Below are 6026 nucleotides of genomic sequence, written 5' to 3'. Positions count from 1 at the left end.
AGCAACAAAGCTGGTACAGATCAGCGCAAGGCAAAGCTATGCTATTCATGACGCATCACCATCATCGTACACGGGCTGTCGTAGTATGGCTCGGCAGTAGAGAATTCTAAATCGAATCAGATTGTACAAGCTTCTCGATAGTGGTGGCGATCACAGAACGACAGTGATGGCAATGCATCTGTACAGGTTTTTCGTGAATCATTATTTTTTTAAAAAAAACCCACATAATCATAACTCAAATATTAATTACTGTTAGCGGCATTTCCCATGCCTCTAACATGAAGCTCATAATGACAAAGGGATGAGCTGTGTGTGTATGTAAGTGGTCACTCGAACACGCCTAGAACTTTTTCCGCTGCAAAGCTCGTCATCGACATGATGGCAAGAAACTTGTAAGTGCATGTGCCATATTTTGAAGACATGGGAAAAAAGTGTAAGCAGCTTTGTATTTTTTGCGGGGAAAATAGCCATAAATGGGAAAAATGCGGCAATAAACCATCGTCACAATGCGGGCATGATGATCACAAAGCCCGGCATTGTTCATTAACATTATTGGAGCAATATTACATTCTTGAGCATGATATTGCACAAAATTGTTTGTATAAACCCAAGGCATGGGTGACCGATTTTGTTGGTGCAATAGAGAAAGCGTATATATGGTTTCACAAGCATGGAGGGAACACACACAATGTGTATCTGCACTTGAATCTCATTAAAGAGTTGCACCAGAATACTCAAAATTTGCATGAGTTGCTTCATCAACAAAGGTTTCTTACAAAATTATTGAGAGCATGGCATACCCTAGCAGATGAGGGGGTATTTGATGATGATGATGACCATGATGAACATGGGATTGGTGGGAAAATGATGTATATTGGAGTGAAGAGAGAGGACCCTATGAGCCAAGAGAGCCAAGGAGAGTCCCCGAGTAGCTCTATACTCACATCTTGCACCATCAACCAAAGCATTGTGGGTCAAATTCCATTAGTTTTTTATGGTGAATTGCATAATTTTGAAGTCTTAAAAGATGATGATGACGACATAGATTTGTTTGTTGAACATCATGAGATGATTCAAGAAATTAATGATTGAAACTCTAAAAATGAATGCTTTGTTGAAATTTGTGAAGAAACACTGAAGAAAAATCAAGATGAAAATGATCTCTCATTTCTTGTTGATGACGAAAATGATGTCATCGATGCTTTTATGAATTCTCTCACATTGGAAGAAGATTTTGGTGACTTACATGATGCTAAAATGGTGACTAACCAAAATGATGTTTTTGTTGATGAAATTTTCAAACATGAAGAACAAAGTTTGGTGTGTGTGAAGCAACCTATTGGTATGCTACATGATTGTTTGCTTGAGGCAATGTTGTGTGATGGGATATGTGTATTTATCCACACAATTAGTGCCTATATAAAGCATGATGGCGCATGTATGCTTATCCATGCTAGGAAATGTGCTGATGATGTGATTTTAAGCAAAGTAATGCTTATTTTTGTGCATGATGACGCAAAGATCTAATGGCTTTTTCTCATTGTAATCATAGAAGGAGATCATGTTTGGTGTCTTGAAGTCCAAATTTCATCAAGGAATGGAGTTTCTCTTTGCACAAATAACATGGAGCTAATGTTTTTGGATTTCAATGTGCTTGTTGAAAGCATAGCTTTACAAATTGAAGCCAAAGCTCACAATCTTTTTGAAGAAGTGTTTCTCAAAGCAAAGGATTTTTGTTGAAGAATTTTGATCCTTGCAATGAAGCTTATTTTGAAGTGATTGGCTCAAAGGAGGAATCTACTCAATGGAGTGGAGATTTTCTCATTAGTTTATGGTTCTACAAGTTTGTTTTGTATGAGCTCTCATGGATGTTGATTTACTTGATGGGTTCCCAGCCTTGGCATGTTGCCAATAAATGGTGCACTTGTATTCACATTTATGGTGAGAAGACAAACTATTTCCGGTTTGGTGATTGTAATGCAATATATAGCTTTAGAAAGTGTATTTGTGCATCTTGGATTAAGTTCCAGGCACTATGCTTTATATTTTCTAAATGCTTGGGGGGGAAAAGGACGGTGTTTCATGGTTTATTGTGGTGTATATGTGTACCTTGGAGTAAACTCCAGGCACTGCACTTTGCATCGTGGTATTCTATGAGCACTGAGATTCTGGAACAAGGGATTTGTGGGATTCGAGTCAAAAGTTTTTGTCTTTGAAAAAAACTTTTTACCACCGGACTGTGCCAGGTGTTGAACCATAAAGTGCACCACTCCCTAAGCTTTAGACTAAGGTCTATGGGAGGAATAAAGAGGCACCTTGAGGGAAGTGCCAAGGGGCATGGGAACTTTATAAAAGAGACTCCTTATGTTGTAATCAAGGAATCAATCTCATGTGAATGAATGGAAAAGTTACGTCTCTCTCTCTCTCTCTCTCTCTCTCTCTCTCTCTCTCTCTCTCTCTCTCTCTCTCTCTCTCGTCATCTCTCTCTCATGCTCGTGCTCTAACCGCTAACCGCCACCTCTCTCTTTCTCCCCCTTCTACAAATGAAGAAATGGAGCAGCAATTCAATGAGGTTAAAAAAGTATTATCCTCTATCACCACCATTGTGCCACCAAGATGGAATGAAACCTTCTATGCCGGCCCAATTGTAGGCACTTATACACTTGGGGTTGTTTCGATACAGAAGGATTTGAAAACTTCTTTCATGCATCCTGTCTATTTTTCTAATAGGATAATAAATGGTCTAAAAAAAGCTACACTAATGTGTCGAACCCATAATTCTTGCACTTATGAGTGACTGCTATCACAGAGTTAAGAAAGTACCCACACGATAATCATAATGGCCTACCAAGCTAACTGTCTCACCTTGATTGTCTCCCCAACTCTTGTAATTTAAAAGCCATGATTAACTAATCCACCATTTTCTAGATTCTATGCATATGCAATCTAGGCTAGAGCATCTAGCCCACACAAATGCACCATGCGTGGCCAAGAAGGCAGCCATAATCCTATCTACTTAGCAAAACTAATCCCGATTAAGAAGCCTCGCCTTTACCTATAGAAGGAGGGTCTATTTGCATACTTGGGGGAATAAGAGATATGACTATAGACCGAGAATTGATAGAAGGAAGTATAGAGTGGTTGAGAGGGATGGGGGCATGCACATTGAGATGCACAAGGAGTTGGGGTGAGAGATATCACTTGCACCATGTAAGGCAAACTGAGGGTAGACACATCATGCCTTTGTTTGCATTGAAGTGGAAACTAAAGCGTTAATCTTTGTTCGCATTGAGTGGAAATTGAAGCGTTATGAATTTTGTGTGAGGATGATGAAGAAAACCATGATGTATTGCAAGAGAGACTGATGTATTTGCAGTGCTTGCACCTCTATAAAATTTTGGCTCTTGATCATTATGAAATAGTGTTGAGGAAGACTCAAAAGAAACCCAATGATAATGTGAAAGACAAACGAGTAGAAAAGATAAATCTTGTTTTTTTAGCAAAACCCACAGTATGTGGGTGATTATATAATAAAATTCAAAACATTACATCATCAGCCACACTCGACACGAGCCATGGATACCATCCGAACTATGAGAGACATCAGACCCAACATCAAGAGGATGTCACCAATCCTACTCGGACTGCCACCACGACGCGGGATTTCCCTCAGGATGGGGACCACTTAAAGAATACAATCACAAATCAATAGACACATACCTGGCCGACAAGGGAGCCACCCTAACACAGAGACCTGGCTGAATAGGGAGCCACCCTACCGAGAAGAGAGTAAAGCCAACACAAAGTAGATCAACCAACAAGGGGATGCCACCAAATAGAGGGGAGCTGCCACCTCCACTCCACCTGTCCACCATGCCAGCACTGAGCCGCCACAAATCCCAAAAGGAAGAACCACCATGAAGCTGAGGATGAGATGAACCCGTCCAGAAAAGATAGATCTTATTTTGATGTACAACCGGAAGCTAGGTAACACTTTTTAGAAGGAGTTTCCTAGAAACTACTACTTGTCATTAATGATCCGTTAAACTAAGGGGGTTGGCAAGTTAAGTAAAGCATTTTTAGGTATGTGAAAATAGAGCAAAAAGTTTGAGAACCTTGCATGCTTCTATTTATGTATGGTATATGGATAGTGCAATGTATGTAATTTCCATAACTCGATGTGTTTTTTGATGACATTCACCCATGTGCATGATTTTGGGAGTTGAGTCCCTGATGTAGAATGTGGCCAAATTGCCAACTAGCCTAGAAAGTTCAACGTGCAATGTCTGCAGTGTTCGGGAAAATTGTGCCTCAGCTTAGCCTTGAGCCGGTTGCAAAATCAAAGTAGTCGATTGAGGGAAGGGCAAGAAGGGGAAAATTCTGCTTAAAATACATGAAAATTAGTGTAATTTTGCAAAAATACTCGCTAGTATTGTAAAATTTCCGGTTCAGATTTGTCTTGGAGGGATTTTTGTATGTTTGTGGAAATGAAATTTCCCGAACGCTGAATGTCTGATTATATGTAGAGACTGACGTGTGGGAACGATAAAAATACATTTAGAGTCCATTGAAAGTGTACACATGTGAGCTCCATGCCTTTGGAGCTTAAATACTCTTTGTGACTTGATTTCAAAAAAATGACCTCTCGTTATGGAATTTTTGGCTCAAAAAAAGGTCAATTTAGGGTGAAAAGCTACCAAAAATAGCAATAAAATGACCTAAAAATGATTTAAAGTGGTTGAAAAGCATAGAGATGGCATGGTGCCATGACAACCAAGGTTGGGGGATGCTTCCTTAGTATTTTGAATGATGATGAAGCAAAATGTCATAACTTTCTAAGACAGTAGTGCTCCTATGCAATCCTACCTCTCGTCCTTCTTGTTTTTGGGTGCGTGAGGGGCTAGATTAGGGTTTATCTCTTCAAGTTTCTGTGTGGAGTTTTGTATGAATTTTTTTGAAGCTTTTAAGAATGTGCTTTGATGTAGAATTGAGTAAAGAGAGTACTATTTTGTGTAGGGTGAACTGGATTTGTGATTCTCTCATTGGATGCAAGGCTACTAGAATCAGTGAGAGAGTTCTTTGACGTTTTTTGGGGTGAGATTTTTTGGCTGAGAAATGATGTTTTTGGTGTGTCTCTTTGTTGTCTTGGTCGGCATGTGCTCATAATTCGAAGCCCAAGCTTCACAATTCGTCTCACAACGTGTTGAGTTGGTGGGTGCTCGTAATTCTCATAAGGAAAAGATTGATTTGGGAGAAAGGAGACCATCTTATATCTACTTAACATAATATGGCGGAGGGGAGTTCCCTTTACACGTGGTGCAAGCTTCGAGATGAAGGCTACGTTCCAAAAGAGGGAGAGAGAAAGAGAAAAAGGACACGCAATAAAGAGGAGAGAGAGGCCGCCCAAGGCGACCGACCGTACTAGTATTTGACTAAAGTTTTGTGTTTTGAAAGCATATTTTCAAACGGCAAGGAGGCTAAGTCATATGTGTGCCCCACATTGTGCTTCTCTTGTCAACTTATATTTGAATGTTGAATAAGCTTTGACACTCATGGAACTACCTTGTGAAGGTGAAGCATAAGGTAGTCCTTTGACTTTAGAGCTTCTACTGACTTCTTTGGCTTGCTGAAATAAGGCATAAATGTTGTCCTCATTTTTGCTACATTCGTTGGTCAATTTGCATACGTTGACTAAAGTATCACTTCTAATACGTGGCACATACAATTTCTTCTTCCTCTTTTACTTCAACCAGCATTTTGTGAGATTCCTTCCAAGCCTTGGGAGACGAATTGTGAAGCTTGGCCTTCCAATTATGGGACGAATCTTGGGGAGATCCTTTGGAGTCTAAGGAGAAAAAGGAAAGGTGAAGGCCACGTGGCAGGCGAACCTTCTTCAATTTACGCGAGTCAGAGAAGTTGGCCAAATAATTGTTACAGCTTTTCATGATAATCTCTCTACCCTTGAAAATTTGAAAATGAGTGATAGCTATGTAGCACAAGGTGATCTCTCTCCCTCTCTCTCTCTC

This window comes from Adiantum capillus-veneris, chromosome 19 (genome assembly GCF_014529385.1).
Source record: "Adiantum capillus-veneris isolate H3 chromosome 19, ASM1452938v2, whole genome shotgun sequence".
Taxonomy (NCBI): Eukaryota; Viridiplantae; Streptophyta; class Polypodiopsida; order Polypodiales; family Pteridaceae; genus Adiantum; species Adiantum capillus-veneris.
The sequence above is the reverse complement of the archived record's forward strand: the minus strand, read 5'-3'. Positions refer to the sequence as shown.